A 17,497-nucleotide genomic window follows, 5' to 3' on the forward strand; every position below is an offset into this window, starting at 1 on the left:
TCCCGAAGTAGAGTATTTTATTTGGTAGTGCCAAAAAGTCTGTAAATTCTCCAAGCTTTTACTGTTTTATTTTTTTTAAATTTTTTTTTTTTTTTTTTGACTGAAAAAAGTGCTGTCTCCTGGCAGTCTTTGCTCTGGTACAAAGTTTCAGCACCCGAAGGTCACGTGAAGTGAATCAGCAGAACGCAAACTCTGCTGTTACTTGCTGAACTTTACCCGAATCCCATCTAATCGCTGACCCGATGAATACTTGGGAGCCCCAACTCTTTTCCAGTGAGGAGGCAGCTCAGCCCCAGCTCCAGTCCCCGGGACAGCGCTTGTCCTGGCAGAGCATCCTCCCAGCGTCCTGGCATCCTTTTGCTCCAAACGATGATATTTTTGAACCCTTTTGTTAAAAATCATGCCTGAGCTACTACTTGCTCTTATATCCCTATTTTAAATGGTGTTTACTTTTCTGACTAGCAGGTTTACTGTTTTTTTTTTTTCCCCCTTTTTAGTCTCAGATGACTCTGCTTTAATATTCAATCATTTGTGAGGTATTACCCAAATGTAGGCTGTCTCTGATCTCCAGCACGATGGTTTTTGGTGTCCCTGCATGAAGAGGGTGGTAGAAAATCTCGGGTGTTTAGTACGCAGAAGTGTGTTTAGCTGTCGGACCACGCAGCTCATAAGTTGGTGAGGTTTTGTGATTTTAGCAGCTCTGAAGGCAGTTGCTTGTAAAGGCTGAATGTTTCTAAAGGAAAAAATCTTCCAACAAAACACTTTAATTTTCCTCGGTAATATTTTGAGGACAATCTGTTGGCAACTATTTTATCCGTCGTGCCATTTCTCAATTTGTAGCCCTCTTTGATGTAGCTCATTCAGGGGAAAAATGGCATTACACTCTACCTCAGTCACTCAGATGTCAGAAAGGATATTGCGTTTGACTAATCAGGGGAAATTTGGGAAGGTTTAGTAATGCCAGGAGACATGACCCACTTTCGGATAAACGCTTTTCAGACAATAGAGATTGCGTTACGTGGTGGGGGAGGGGGAAACATTCGTAGGTTAGAAATGATTAATTCTTATTTACAGTTTTTAGATTTTATTTTATTGTGCTGACCCTTTCCCAGGTTCAGGATGGGTTTGCTTTCTGGTTCTATTTTAAATTTTTTTTTTTTATTTTTCTTTTTTTTTTTTTAGGAAAATAAAATGCTGGCATTAACTGGTTTTCAACAAATCTCTGTTGTCCAGAGGTTGCTGTCCCTGGGCTGCAGGTGCCTGTCACCTTCGGGATGCTCCCTTGGGCACAGAGGGTGGCTGATGAGTGATGTGATGGGGGGGTGGGGTGTTGGGAGCTGTGGTCCATCACGGTGTGGCTGTGGTCCAGCTGTTGGTGACCAGTGTGGAATGAGGAACCTGGTATGGGAGCCTGCCTCGAGTCTCCCACCTCAGGAAGGTGTCCACCCGATGAAGTGCATCTTAAGTACATAAGGACAGAAGAATATTAATCCATAAAGCCAGGTTTCTGTGTTTTTCTTCGTACCGCAAATCTTATATGTAGTTCATCCCTGTTCCTGGGTTATTGGGGGCTTCTGGGCAACAGCAACAAAAACTGGAGAGGTGTAGCACTGTGATGATGTAGAATTGTGAGAAAGCCAAACCTGATGCTTACATTTGTAGGCACATAAACTTTTTCTTCAAAGACAACAAAAGAGGGCATTCTTTAAGTAGTTACCATATAATTTTCAGTGCTGCAAGTTCTGTCAAGCAACTTGTTGTAGCTGTTTTCTTTGTGAAAGGGTTCATCTTTGCAGCCAGATGAGCTGAGCAAAAACAACTTAAAATTTCTTACAACCTCATATTAAAACTAGCTTTGTAATCCTTCCAGAGTATAGCAACAGAACTTCTCTCTTAATTTCATGCTGGAGCTAATCTCTGCCTGCGTCCTGCAATTTGCTGTGCTGGTGTGAATGTCCAATGTGATGGAGCAGTGTCAGAGCCAACCTGACAGCGGGAAGATGTGCTGTGCTGCATGGGCAGTGTTTTTTGGGGAAAAACTCCATCCTAGGGATGCGCTGGAACCCTTCCTGGTTTATGGAAGGGGATCCAAGTTTCAACCTTTTAGTGTTATTTTTGAAAACAACCTTTTGAGCGATCATTCCGCTGTAGGTGGTTTTTAATGCTCTATTTTTGCCTGCAGCCATGGACTACTTTGCTCTTCTTCCACAGCAAAAAACTCACTCTTCTCACCTGAGCAGTTCCCCAAATTCTCTTATTTTAAGAGCCGCGTTATAATAAGCGTTAAAGTCTTGCTTCTTCTACCTTTAAACTTGGAAGCCAGTAGGCCGACAGTTTTTTTTGAGTGCATCTTTGTTGGTAAACACTACTTCTACATGTACTTACAGTGGTGGCTGGAAGATATGCAGCCTTGGTGCTTGTCTAGATAAATCCATTTCCTTGGTGCATACCTCTGGGTGTTTGGTGAATTGGTCACCGGGATATTCACAGGTGTTCTGAACTGCAAATCGTCGTTGCGTGAAATACTCAGTGGAATTTCTGAAGCATTAGCAGCGGATGTTGAAGCTCTGATTGAAGTCAAGTGTGATGCTGTGAGCTTGTGTGATCTTTGGGTGACTCAGGAGTGATGGTACCCGGTTGGGCAGGAAGGTGGTCTTGCTGTTTCTGGTAGCACCGGTGATGCTGATGCCTGTCTGCTCACTCTCACATGCCTGGGAATCAGCTGGAAAGTTGGGAAGAGCTAAAATATATCTGGTATCTGGACAAACTTGTCCTGCCATCAGGCTAAACGTCAATATAGTTAATTTAGCTGGGAAGAAAGAGGCTGTTTTGGAAGGACTTTGCTCTGCTGTGCGTGCTCACACAGAATGTTTGTAATTTAGCAAGTCAGGACAGAGCAAATAGCAGTGGCCGAAGCCTGAAGGAGCCAGCCGGGCAGCTGGACATGCTGGAGATGAAGGCAGATCTGAACCATGGCTCGTAATTTCCAGGCTGAACAGCCTTTGGAACATCCCAAGAAATGGGAGAGGCCCTGGCTGCATCTGCCTTACCTGCTTTAACCCCATAAACAGTGTTGACCCTTGTCTCTTACAGGTTTTGTACGTAATTTAGATCTCCTTTAAAAGTTGGCTGCCATGTTAACACAGCCATCCAGCATTCGTGATTCAGGCTTGGAGGAGTCTCCTGGGAGTCCCAGTGCCCATCCAAGGGATTTGTGTTAGATGGCTGAGCTGGGTTTTACTGATGTTGTTTAAGTTGTTTTATGGAAGCAGGCCAGTTAGAAATGGAGACTTGGCTTTTTTCACCCTTAATTTCCAGGCAGAGCTTAAGAAAAGCTGAAGCCACCAGAGAAGCACGTGTAGATCTTGTGCTCTGGTAATAAACCTGCAGTGAGAGTGTGGACAGGGCCTCCTTCATCCCATAAATGTTTTCTTGATTGCGCAGAATGTAGGCAGCCAGGGCAGGTGTGAAAATATGGTTATGGCCTTGAGTATTTGTGGGGCTGAAGTGACACGTGAAATCTTGATGTGTCCCTTCAGTTACCAGATGTTGCTGATGCTGGTGTGGATGTCCTGCAACTGCCCGCTGGAGCAGTGTCCTTCCCACCAGGCACGAGCCTCCCTGAGGACCTCTCCCTTCCATCAGGATGCTGTGGGCCTCCCGAATTAGAGCTCCCCTGCACGGGGCTAGCAGTTGCTGACCTCTGTGCTTGTGTTACACAGCCCTTCCACGTGCCCACTTTGGGGGATTTAGGCAGTTTCTCGGGTTGATTTCTGCAGTGGACCGTGTGACGCTGGGGGTATTTACTGTAGCGATAAAGCACGTATTAGGACTGGTCATAAAACTGAACTGCTGTAGTCTGCCTAGCTACTGGAGCAGCTCCTTTCCTTTTGTTTCGTGACAGGGAGAGATTTGCTTTGTTTTCCCCAGTGTCAGTGCAAAACGAGATGTGGGCTTGCTCCTGTGCATGCAGATCCTGAAGGCGGTTCAGAAGTGTCGGAAAAGCAGAGAAATCCCAGCTCGTGAGCTTTCCCAGCTGGTGTTTCTGGCTGGAAACCGGCTGTAGAGGATGCTGAGGTTTGGTTTTTTTCTTTTCAAATGAAGCCCAGTCTTCTGACGGTGCTTGGGTGGTAGCAGACTGAGGGAAAACCTCTGAGAGCGGGCTAAAATAACCTTTAAACAGGTTAAGCTGCTTTCCTGTGAAAAGAGCCGTTGTGAAAACCAGTCCCCTGGGATTTCTCACCGGGACGTCAGCACTGGCAGCCGAAACGAGCTCGGCTCATGCCTGTGCTGTGCCGTGCCCATCAGTGACAGCCACGTTGTCCCCCGCTCCTGCATTGCTGGGGCCATCGGTGCTATCTGTGCAGACCTTGCCAAGACTGGGGCAGCGTTGTGTTTTGAGGTGGCTTCTCCATAATGCATTAGGCTAGAGCTCAGATCCACATTCCCATGGCTGGAAATGCCGTCAGCGGGAGGGAGTGTGGAAATATGGGGACTTCTATTCCATCTCTATAGAGGAGTGATTGAAAGCAGCAAGGGAAATCAACAGGAGTGACCAGCAGGTCCCCTGCGCATCGGGCTGGGCTGGTTTTGCTCTGCAGGGTTGCTTGGCCTGTGGCTTTCCAGCGTGGTTTAGTTAATGCCGGGATCGTCCTTCAGCTTTGCGTCTGGAAATTACCTCATTTTGCAAATGTGATACAGGGAGGACAGGGGAGAGCTTGCTGTCGTCCTTGCAGGGAGACCTGGCTTATTGGGGAGCAGCAGGATGAGTGCTGCCCGCGGAGGAGGAAAACTGAAATGGTGTTTGGCAGTCTGCTTGGCTGTGGGTGGAGGAGGTGAGGAGGACGGGCATGGTCTTACATTTGGAAAACACCTATGCACTGCTCATCTCCCAGGGTATTGAGGAAAAGATGCAAAGGTAATACTTTTTTTTTTTAAATCAAAATTGAATCTTGATGACTATTGTATTTATCAAGTCATTGATTTGAGGTTATTTCATTCCTTAAACGTCCCATACCTAAGTTTGCTATGCTTTATTGTCATGAATTATATTCCAGTAATTATGGTGACTTAGACTTGCATCTGAGATTCTGAAATTTCTGGAGAGATGGGTATCGGCGATACCTTTGTGGTTTTAGGGAAAGAGGGAGGTGGCTCAAGTGGAGAAGCTTGGGTTGTGATGGAAACCCCTTTCATCTGTTCAGCTGCATTTGGATAATTCTGCACTTTTCCCACATGCTTTGGGTTCTTGATGCTGTCTCAGTGAGGTCACTGTCCCCTCTGATTGTCCCCAAGCTCTGCCTGCCCACCTGAGGTGGTCTGAAAGCTTGAATTATGGCTCTTCTGACCTGGTAAGCTGATGAAAAAAATCACTCCAAATTCTAATTCCTACTCTTGTGGCTTTGTTTTGTAAGTATATATTAAATAAAAGTAACCCTTTTCTCAGAATTTCTACTGAAGTACTGCCCTGAATTTATCAGAAATTTCACATTAAATACCTATTGTTTGAGTAAAGGCATATAATTGTGCTCGAAGCGTAGTCCTACTTGGGTTATTTCTGATGTCACCTAGGAAAGCATGGCTTCTGTGTGACGAAAGTGGTAGAGAAGTGACCCTTGTCTCTCCAGCCGCGCCCAGCTGGGCGAGGGAATCCTTTTCACTTCCTCCAGGTGGTTTTGACACATACAGAGAATAACCGAAGTTCTGATAATGAATTTCGGTTTAATCTCATGGTCATGCTTGATGCTTGTAGGTGATGAACAGAACTTCGCTTCTCAGTAGACTGGGTGATGGCATCATGGGGTGGGACACTTGTACAGCCAGGAGGTGCCCGTGGTTGTGTGTCTGAAAAACTAGCTTGATTTGGGACAGTAAGTTAGAAAGTTCCAGTTGAAGGTTAAATTACCTCCAACTTTGCAGTCGTGAGAAGCAGGGTTAAGGTTGCACTGGGAGGTTTCACTCTGCGTTTGTTAAGCTCTGGGATTACAGCTCTGTGAGTCATGTTTGGTTGGGGATAACAGCAGCAACATCTCTTTAATCTAAATTACTAATTAACTGTAGTCGTCGAGGAATGGAGTTGTTTCTGCTTGGCGTATGTGGAAGAGCACTGTCTGCTGGTCCCTCCAAAGAGCACCTCTGTGCCATTTATTTATGGGCACCAAAAATATATCATGCCTTGGTGGGATCTCTCCTGAGCACCTTCCCAGTGCTGGCAGTGCTGCCAGTGCCAAGGGGCTGTGGTGCCTTGTCTGGTGCCATTGTGTGCCTGTACCTTTGGCTTTCAGACGATGCCAAGTTCCTTGCACAGTGTAGATCCTGCGAGGCCATCTCCTGCACTGGTGTTTGCTTAATGCTCCAGAGCTTGTGCAGCATTTAGCACCAGATAGGTGTGGGAACAGAGCTTCAAAGCTCAAGTTTTAAGCAGTTAATGAAAACTACTAAGACTGTACCCAAGAAATTTTGTTGGCTGGGGAAAGAAATATTGCAGCCTACTGCATCATGTTGCACGCCCTGAACGTTGCTTGAGGTTTTGTTTATGTTGGTATGACCACTTCTGACTCAACCGTTGAACATCCACATTTATATTGAGATCTTTTATGGGATGAGGAGCATTCATCCAGCAAATCCTTTCGCTTCTGTCCAAATTTCAAACATGGCATGTGCTTGAAGATGCTGGTGGGCACCTCACCAGCCATGACTTAACAAGAGACGCCTGTGAAGAACATAAGGTTGAGTGTTTTTTTGTAAATGCAATGTTGTTGTTGAGGAGGAGGTCGATGAGGATGATCTCTTTTCTTGCACCTGTTGAGTTGCAGCCATTTGGCTTGCAGCAATCTGTTTTCCCATTAGCTGTTGGGAGGGAGCAGCAGACTGCGATTTCTCCGTAGCGTGGGACAGGGGAAAAGACCTTCTAGGGGGTGATGGAAGGGCAGACAGCTGGAAGAAAGAGCAGCTCTGAAGGGACATGTGTTGCTTCAGCATCTCTCTGCTTTTTGTAGATTTTAATTTGTTTTACTGCCTTTCTAATTAATAATCCTTTATTTTTTTTTCCTCTTGCTACTGATTGCAGGAGTGGGTTTAACTAGTTTTGGTTGAAACAGGTTGTAGTCCTTAAGCTGCGCTGGTGGGACCCGATGGCTTCAAGGCAAGTGACATCGGCGGAAGGGTGACCATAAATACATGTCCTTCCCAAGGAAAGTGCGTCCTTTAGATGGGAACTGGGGTTATTGTGTCCAGAGGTAGGGCGAAATGCCTGGGAGGAATACAGAAATGCTGCTGTAACATGGAGGGGGATGTTTAAATGAGTTATCACATGTCCTGTTGGGATATGGATGTTGTCCTGTGTGTTGATCCAGGAGAAGCACAACAGAGTGGCTCTGTTATGGGAACAGGGAAGAAAAAAAGAGCACCTGGTGCCTTTCATAGCTTTTAAAAATTTATTTTTGTTTTGACTTTCTCCTTCTGTTTGGGGTGTTTTTCTGTGGACACATCAATATTTCATGACAGCTGTGTTTGGTCTGCGTGGGAGCATGTGTTCGTGTGCTGCTGAGGCATCCACCCTTCCGAGGGGAAGAGATAACCTTGGATTTGCCTAACGCACAGGGAACGTTGCCAAGTCAGGGGAGGAATTCAAACTGGAAGGTGAAGGCTAGAAAAGATGCATTTGGTGGTGTGGTGTTTTCTGGTTTGTTATTATTTTTAAATTTTAGCTGGGTGCAGTTGCCCTTCTTGCAACCCTTCCTCTGCTTGGGCATTCTGCATTTTGATCTCTCTCATCGAGCCCTTCCCGCAGAACTCAACACTGTTTTGCTAATGGCATCGCTTCCCAAATCTCCTCCTGCAATTCAAAATTCAGGGGCTGACGGAGGTGTTTCTTTTTGCTCCATCCTTCCTTGTCTAAGCTTTTGTCTCTTCTACATTTATTAGGGGAAATTGTGTGGGATTTGGGGATGGTTTTCCTGGGAGATGCTGTGTGGTATAAATAAGAGGCTGCAGGATATCAGTGCTGGAAGATCTGGAAAGCCAAAATCTCAGTGTTTTAGCTGGGCAGCTGAAGTTACAAGGCAATAGGGAGCTGACTGCCTACCCATCCTGTACCTTCCATTTTATATATTAAAAAGGAAACGATCCCCTGTTGGAGTTTCCTCAGAGATGTGTTTTGAACTGATTTCAGCTTAACGATTGCAAAACCTTGCTTATTTTCTTTGTCTCACTGGGGAGAAGAGACAAAGTGTATGCAGTACTACAGAGTAACTCATCACATAAGTGCGCATCCAGGGTCTGGCGTGTGGACGTGCTGGGAGAAGCGGAGCCGGGTACAAATCACGTTCGCAAGGACCTGGAAATTACTGCAATGAAACAAAAATGCAAGAGCAGTCGTTCCCTCCCGGAGACCCTTTCTCTGCCCCCTCATTCCTAAGCAAATAGGGATGTATGAATATTTGTTCATCACTTCAAATATCTTAATTAAACTTAATTATTCCAGCTTTGCCTCTTGACTGCTGGTGCCATTCTCCAGGCATCTAATTTCTCCTTGCTAACAAACCTTATTGCTGGAATTTTTTAATTACAACCAGTAAAATATTACTTATTTAAATCCTCGGTAATCAATTTGTTTTCCTTCAGTTGCTTAGCAATGAAACGGATGCAAAGGTGGCCTGAGGGCCTTTCCGGCACACCCCTTTGCTTAGAAAGCGCTGAAGAAGAAATACGGCGTAAATACAGCTACAGGTCAAAACCCCTTTGAGTTAAACATGCACGGAGTGATGCTCCGAGAGGGCTTTTAACGCGTGAGCTCTGAAGAGGTGAGGGATAACAGTACAGGTTGATTAATCCAATTACTTCTTTCTAATAAGGTTGAAAATCCAGTCTGGTGGAGAGGTGGTTCTGCAAGTAAAGGTAGATTTTTTTGCCCATGCTGTTTGGGCATGGCTGTGCCCGGTGAGGAGGATGGCTGAGCGCTCGAGCGGCGGGCGAGGCAGTACATACTCCGAGTTTCAGATGATGCTTGTGGTGCCATCGATGCCACCTGTGTTACCGCCGTTAATGCCTGGAAGCAGCCACTGTTTTTAACGTTTCCAGTTGAAAGTCCTGGTGTCCGCTGGCTGCGTGCCATGGTTTGCACCCTGTGCTGCTGAGCCCAGCTCCTCCCAGGATTATTTTACTATAAATCATTTAATGAAAGGCGGTCAGTGCCTTGGGGAGTGGACATGCTTATGAGTTTCCCAAAAGCATCACAAGGCTACGTTGCGAGAGGGGACTGTGAAAAGCTGGGGTGAAAGGCCAGTTTTAACTGCTTAATTCAAACCCAAACGCCATTTTTAAATTACTTTATTAATAATCAAATGTTTATGGTGTATATTGAGCATGTTTTGGATCCAGCCTGTGTTCATCAAGGTGCTTGCATGGAGTTTGGATGGAAAATAGGACTGCAAAGACAAGATTACACGGCAGCACTGCTTAAGGTTTTGATTAATTGAGAATTAGAGAGAAGGGTAATTAATGTCAGTCACCAGGGATTTGCAAAAAGTAGCCTGGAAGGATTTAACATTTGCAATATGACAGGCTGTTTGGTAAAAGTCATGCTGCAGAGACACTTGACCCCTGCATGGGGTTTTTAATTAAAAAAAGTAAAAAAACCAAGTTTGTAGAACCCCAGTAACCGTTACTGCAATAAAAAAAACTGGCTGCATGGCTGAGTTAGGACCATGGGGCTCATCCTGATTCCTCTTAGATACCGGGTCAAGGATTTTTTTTTTTTCTTGATCCTGTGCAGCATGGCAAATTTTTGATCAATGCCTTGGTAGAAGAGGTAACGAGCACTGGAGGAGCTGGGTTGGGTGGGCGGTGCTGGAGCGTGGCTATGAGCATCCCGTAGGTGCTGGATGCAGGGGAGGTGCCTGGGAAGGAGATGCTGAGCCCCCTGCTCCAAACTGCTGCTGCCTGGATGCCTGCAGCTCTTCCAGGAGGAGCTGCAAGTCAAGTGCACGATTATCTAGGTTTAGCACCGACTTCTTGTGGTTCCCCAAGGTCTCTGCAGGGGTTTGGGGAGTTTGCAGAGCATCCAGCTTTCTGGCAGTGTGGAAGAGACTGGATGGTGATGTTGAGCATCTCGTAGAGCTGAGCTGGGCCTGATGGAGGAGAAATTTGGCACTTGCTGTGGCTCATTGGGATGGTGATCCCCTACTCCTCGATGGTGCTTGATGGGACAGGACCTGGACAAAGGTCTCCCACCCAGCAGACCGGTGTCTCTTGGTGCAGCTCTCTAATGCTAGTGAGTATTAGGCTTTGGAGGGGCTTTGCCAGGGTTTGTAGCAGATCCTCCAGCAGAGCACGTGCTTTAAATCCAGACGTAGCCATGCGGAGGGGCAGCCCTGCCTGGTACCCTGTGATTTCATCAGGTTCCTCGCTGCATCGCCCTGCCAACTCTCAGCCTTCGCTGGTGCTGCTTCAGAGCAAGCAAAGGTGAAGGGCTCCTGTCTTCAACCTGATGCGAGGCTGGAAAGGCAACGCTGGAGAAGGAGGCGGACAGCAAGACCCCGAGCGCTGCCAGCTCGAGTTAAACAGGCACACAGCTCTTCTCTAACATCTTGGGCTGCTGTGAGATGGTTCGTTAGCAGCGATAATGCACATCCCCTGTGGGTGAAGTCTTGTTGACCCTGACAGAGAGGTTTTGTTGTTTCTGAAAGAACAGAGGAGCAAAGTAAATACACAAGAGTTGTTGCGCTGCCCAGAGCAAATCCCGGTCCAACAGCCTAGGAGGGGATTGCTCCCCAGCTCAGGAGGGACTGGTTTTCCCCCTAAATTTTAAGACAGGCTGGTTTGTTTGCACTGTCCCAGAGCACCTGGGGCTCCACCTGGTTTTGCAGCATCTAATGAGTTACTGCAAGTGAGATTTTTTTTGTTTCACCCCATTGCTGCACCCGAGAGTGGGACTATGTGTGCACCCCAGACCTTGACGCTGAACCCGTCAAGCTTAATTAAGCCTGCAGTAACGAGTGTCGCTGAGATACCGCCAAAGGAATGGTAGGGGAGGAGATGAGAAGACACGAGTTGGCTGTTAGTTACATATGAGACTATTGATTAGTCCTGGAAATCACATTTAATTAAAGTAAAGCCTTCAGGCTAGAAATAGTGGGGGCACGCTTGGTGTTGGGGCTCACCTGCAGCCCTGTTCTGCTCGGTGCCAGTTTTACCTCTGCCGTCGGTGAGACGAGGCCGGTGCAGTGATGAACTGAAGCCTTTTAAACCCCCCTTCGTTAGAAATGCCGCTGACAAGCTGGTGGATAAATGCTGCAGATGCTGCTTGTCCGAGCAGCTGAGTGCTGCTCGGCTGCTGTGACACTTTATGCAAATCATCATCTGAATTAATTTGGGCAGGGGAATAAAATTCAGCAAAGAGAAACAGAGCAGATTTAGTGCTGGTGGGAGACGTGGAGCCATCCATCAGCATGACAGCTCTTCGGAGGGGAGGAAAATATCCCTGTACCTAGGAGGCATCAGCAAAACACGCACTTTACTGGCTCAAATCCAGAGACTCCTGCAGTGTTCTGGGATGAACGGAGTTACTCCCCAAAATTTAGGAGCCCTGCCTTGGCAGGGGCATGGTGTAGGTGTGCATTTGTCCCCTTTCCATGGGTCTATCTCTGTGCTGATAGCATGAGGAGGATGGGGAATATCAAGCATGGAGTAGATTACGCTCATCTGCTTTGGCCCTGGCTGTTTGGGTTTGTGTGGTTTTTTTTTTTTTTTTTCAGCTCTGGGAAACATATAAATTGCTCATTCTCATGTTGAGTAATTAGAGATGCTTCTGCAGCGTGCCACTGTCTTTCCCTTTGCATGTAACGCTCTCAGCAAGTTAACACTTGCATTCTGTAGCTCAAAATGATATGTTTTGTGTTGGTTTTTTTCTGTTCCACCCCCCCTACCCATTGAGCATGATGTTGGGGTAGTGTGCGTCCCTTGTTGTTTTGGTTTGCCAGTCATGACCTCTCCTTTCAGCTTTTTTTTTTTTTTGGGTTTTTATGGTGAGGAAGAAGTGGCTCTTTTCCTGTTAGAGGTCTTTGCTGTGAGTGGGTGCCATCTGGTCCTGCTGGGGATGCTGGGCTCATGCATGGTGTCCCAACACTGGGTACTGGTGCTGCAGAAATTAGGCAACAGAGGTGTTTTCAGCACTGGAGCATCCCTCCCTGCTCTGTAGCAAGCAGTGAAACCCTCTGCCATCCCCCTCCTGACCCTTGTGAGGGTTTTCTGACCAGTGGTACCTGGCAGCAAAAGGAGATGCCAACCTGGGGTGAGATGCAGGGGTCAGTGGGTCCCGGAGTCACGGCGCAGCTTGGGGTGCTCTGACCCAGATATGGGCTTTGCTTGTCTGACGGGCAGGGGAGAAATCACTCCTGGGATGAAAATCTCATTTGGAGGATGGGAAAGGAGGGATTATGGTTTGCCATCTGCCCTGATGTTCAATATTGTAAATGATGATAAAAAGGTTAATGACCCACAAGTCCCTTAACAGAGAGGTTTTTGTCCTGCTGCCGAAGCACCTTGCCTGTGCCTTGCTGCGTCAGGGGTGAAGCAGATTTTTCTCCTGAGTCACTGCCAAGTGGGGCAGAAGGGATTTTTAAGGCTGTCAGGGATCCAGGAGAGCCCTGGGAGCCATGCCTTTCCATGCCTTCCTGCTGACAGCACCCATTGAGTGGCTTTTCCCAGCGCCGATGTACAGGGTGGTTTGCAGCAGCACAATGAGCACAGCTAAGTATCTCCATAAATAATCACCTGTTAATCACAGGGGACGTGGGAGCCTGCTGTGGGGCATAATGCCAATGGATGGGCAAAAATGCACGTGGTGGTCACCCCGGTTCAGCCCTGGACTCACAGACTGTGCAAATTAATGACCTGAAGTTCGTTTGCTTTGGTGCAGAGCCAGAAGGAGATGCTGTGAGCATCCGCAGTGGCTGCAAAGATAGTCCTATGTGTGGGGTTTTTTTTGCTTCAAGACCTTCTTTAAATTATCTTTGTGGAGTTATCTTTCATAGTGGTTTCAAAAAAAAAAAAAAAAAAAAGAGGGGAAAGAAATAAAAAAAAGTAATCCAAACCCTGAATTGTGCTGTCTGGTATGACCTCTTTTGATTTAAGGTAGAGCTTGTATTTTACCCCTTTTACTTGGGAAAAGCAAAGTTTGGGGAAACTTTCATCTTAGTAATAGATGGCTTGTGTGAACTGAGGGAGAGTTACTGGACTATTTCAGAGTAAGCAGCTTAACCGTTCAGATGCTGTATATATAAATGTAAATATTCTTGGGGAAGCTAGGGCAGAAGCTTGTGCTGTTTCCTCTTTCATATATGGGTTTTTTTCCTCTTCAAGAGCATCCAGTAATACTGGACTGTATTATTTCTTTGAACATGAGGTTGCCACTAAGCCCTCTGCAACGGGGAAAAAGTAGAAGTATATTTGCTTTACGAATTAAAATACACAGATATTTGTCCCAACTCAACCTCATTCTTATGTGGAGATTTCTTTTAGGTGGAGATCGCTTTTGATCTTTTAAGGTGTGTATCACAGTCCCTGGTTTCTACTAAAGTCCTTTCAGAAGTTTTTCTTTCCCTGTGTGGAAGAACCTTGGTCATCCGATCAGTATCTTAATCTTCATTACCGAATTCCTAATTGCTAGGCAGTTGGTGCTGTTGTATTGCCGGTACTGTGGGGTTTCTCCTGCTCCTCTCCCTCTGGCTGTGGTCCCATTGGAAGAACGCCCCTGGAAAAGTGCCCTTGACCCAGGAGCAATGAAAACTTCCCAGGGTCAGCTGTGAGTATTGCCATTCCTGAAATAACTCAGAGGATTAAAAAGCAATAATAAAGATGGATTTGCTGACTTCCAGCTTGCTCGAAGACTGTTTCAACCACCAAACAGCTCAAACTAAACTGAGATGGCTAATTTTAAAACTTTTTTTTTCTTAATTTAATGGAAGATTATACCCTTTTCTTAAATTAGTGGCAGATTTTACACTGTGCACACAGAGATGTAACTCCCTCCGTGCAGACCAGCATCCCTTCCCGCTGCGATGGAGCATCCGCCGAGCACATCACCCGGAGTTTGCTGGGAGTGCCTTTGGCTGGCACTGAGGGCTTTCAGACAGCAAAACAAAACCTGCCTCTTGTAATTTAATGTTGGTTTTAATCTGCATCTGCAGCAGCAGCCTGCTAAAATCTAAATCAAATCAGGAGGTGGGGATTGAATTTATTAAGCTTCTGCTTAATCTGGGTGGAATAATGCAAGATGCTTTGGAAGCCCTGAATTGCTTTGGTTTATTGGGAAACTGGTTTAAAAGAAACAAAACAAAGCAGGCTTTTTAATTTTATCAAGGAACTGAGCATGTGGAGCTGTTTCCCATTACTGCTAACACCTCATTCAGAGGTGTCCTCGAGGATTAAAGCTTTTCCTTCTGTCCTCCCGGATGGTGACACTGGAGTGTCGGGAGGTTAAGTGATTTGCCCAGGGTTGTGTCTCCTGAGCTTGAAATCAGGCTCATCCTCCGGTCTCAGAGGCTTTGAGACAGATCCGCCTGCCCTTTCCCTTCAAACAAGCTCCTCCAGAAGATCAAGAGGTTCTTAAAGCTCACAAAGCCAGGACATGGCACCTGAAATGCAGTAATTATGCTAGAGCTGAAACGATGGAAGAAGAGATTCCCTGAGATGCTCTCCTCCTGCCTGGGTGGGTACCTGCCTGGGGATGTGGTTTTGGTGACCTGGTGGCTCTTGTCAGTGTGAATTTAATTGGCAAACGTACGGCGTGCGAAGCCGCTTTGGAGGGAGCGGATTGCAGAAACTGGAGGCAGGAAAGGCAGGCGACGTGCGCGTGGCGCTCCGGTGTGCCCCCGCTGTGGGCTGCCTCTAAGCCGCGGTGGGTTTTAATTAAAGCTCCCTCATATAGATCTAAGAAAGACAAAGTGCTTTTATTTCAGCGCTGTACGGTTTGCCGTACTTGGGATTTATGGGTGAGAGGGAAGGGTTGGATGCGGGTTTGTGTAGCAGCCTGCCTTGCCTGGAGGGCTTGCATCTCTGCTGGAGCACAGCGAGGAGGGGAGGATGGTGAAAATACTCAACAGAAAAATCGTGGCCCCCTTTTTGGATGTGTGTGTGCACGCAAGCACGAGAGGACGGTATTATAGACGTTTGGGGAAATGCATTCATAACAGCCTATTCTCCCTAACAGCCTGCAGCTATTTAGCAGGATGGGAAGCGCTCGGTGTGGGGAGTGCTTGTGCTGGAGCAATGATTGCATTCCAGATCTCCCAGACGGGAAATGAGTTACTTCCAGGGCTCCTGAGACCTTGCAAAAAGTGATGTTTTATTGCCTTCTGTGCTGTGCGATCCCTTGCATATGTCTGTATCCACAGAGTCTTGGAGAATCAGTTGTATTGTTAAAACTCTCTAGTTTTGTGGTTGGGATGGCTGATGGCATGTCAAGTCTTTCGCCACCAGGTTGCAAATCTGTCCCTGGACGGTGGATGTTGAGAGCTGCTACCCTCCCTCAGTTGTTCCCACATCTCATATGGGCATCAGATGGCTCCTGGCCATGGTCAGCGATGAATTGCGGAGAGGGGCCGACATGACCTCTTGCTGCTGCTGGAGGTGAACCCAAATTTCACCCACCAAAGTATTCACAAGAACCACCCTGTTTTTTGGTTGCTTTGAGGTCAACATGCCCCTCTCTCCATCCATCTGTCCGCACGGGTCCATGCCTCAGCCCAGCCCCATGTGCAGGTGGAGAATATACAGAACTGCAGCCCAGACCAGCAACGTCTTGTTTCTGAGGCTGCCTTGAGCTGGGTACATCCTGATCTCTGGCTATTTTGGGCACTTCTAGAGCGTATTTGATCTCTCTTCTACCAGGAGGGAGCTGGCATAGGATGAAACCACAGTGGTGGTGATGAAGAGGTGGGCAAGGTGCTTTGCAGGAGGGATGAGAGCCACCACAATGGTCTGTAAAACCTTTCCTGTCGTGTCGGAGCCTGGAGAAACTGGGGCGAGATGCAGGAGGTGAGGAAAGCAGAGTGATGAATTGCCATCTTGCCAGCTGCACCTACTCCTCCTTTAATGGTCCGGCCAAAAGGGGGCTTCTGGCCGTGCTATAGAGATGTTGCATCTCTTGGAATGCTTGCTTGCTGAATGGGACAGGGGAGACTGGGTTGGGGGTCCCAAACCAGCCCCTTCCCCGTGGCAACCTCCCTTCCTCATGGCAGGGAAAGCACCAAAGGCTTGTGAGATGCTAGAGGTGGTGTGCTGAGAAAAGCCTGTTTACTTATTTTATATTTTTCCCCTCTCTGATAAAAACTGCTGTTTTGGCGGTATATTTGTGTAGCTCCATTAACATCCAAGGGTTCCTGCTGCTGTAGCTATTGAGCAGCTCTAAAAATAATTACACGTGATACATATAAAAATCTATTGCTGAGAAGGCTGTTAGACGGCTTCTGTTGCTTTAACTCTTGGGCTGCTCCAAGCTTTATTTGGCTGTTGTGTGCTGGGGGTTTGGTTTTAAGATGAGGGCCAAAACCGTCTGTGATGCTACGGTGCTGATGTTGCTTGGATTTGTTGGGATCTCCCACACACTTTCTGTTTTGTGTAAGAATAAGTTTATACAGTTCTTATTTCAGTCAACAGGAAGAGTTGGAGGAGGATGTGCTCCCAAAAATACCAATGAATAAGTGATTGTTGAAGGGTTCCTGTTGACTCTATGTTGACTGGTTGAGTCCAACATCAGACTGGCTTTATGGGTCCATCTCCAACACCAAAAGCCTGGCTCGGGGTGACCTGTTGCAGGGATGGAGCAATTTGGGGTCCTTTCTAGTTCTTAGGACCATGCTGTGGCAGCCTCATGAGCAGGGAAACTGGTACCTGCTCTGGCAAAGAGAAAGATGGGTGTAGAGGGTGAGGGAAACTCATGCCTGGAGGTTGCAGCGTTACTGCTGGGTCTGCAACGTGTTTGTCCCGACTCCTGAGAGCAAGTACTGGAGGTCTCCGCACAGCAGCAGTTACTTGCTCAGCGTGGGAGGGATGCTTTTATGCAGCCCATGTGGAGTGGAGATCATAAAAGCAAATTAAATCTCATCAGCAGGAGGTGTTGTGGCTCTGAGGAACGCCATAATCTCGATACGTGTGAGTGGTGCTGCTTGCTCTTGAGTTTTGTCCTTTCATAGGCACTGGGCCGTACGAGTACATCTCTGGGTCTTCCTCTTTAGGCATAAGGGTGGCCTGAACTTTGGAGGTGCTAAAAAAGTTAAAATTTGCATCTAAGCGTTTTTTTCAGGGCTTTGAAGCCTGTTTGCAAAGCCAACAGTTGGTTTTGTTGTCTTCTTTTGCCCGTTTGGCTCCATGGTGATGGGTTTGGGTTAGGGCTTGCCCCACAGGGAGGAATCTGTCATTGTTTTTTGCAAAAGAAATATGCTTTGGTCTATGATCTGCTGGGGGGAATTGCGCTGTTTCACAAAACCTTCTAGAA

General features: G+C 46.9%; 1 protein-coding gene across 1 annotated transcript in view; it reads left to right on the forward strand.

Moving 5' to 3' along the window:
* Positions 1-17,497, forward strand: part of MYO5B (myosin VB) — a 140,843-nt gene that overhangs the window by 10,171 nt on the left and 113,175 nt on the right. The gene's annotated exons all lie outside the window — the stretch shown is intronic.

This window comes from Chlamydotis macqueenii, chromosome Z, assembly GCF_036417535.1.
Source record: "Chlamydotis macqueenii isolate bChlMac1 chromosome Z, bChlMac1.mat, whole genome shotgun sequence".
Classification (NCBI taxonomy): domain Eukaryota; kingdom Metazoa; phylum Chordata; class Aves; order Otidiformes; family Otididae; genus Chlamydotis; species Chlamydotis macqueenii.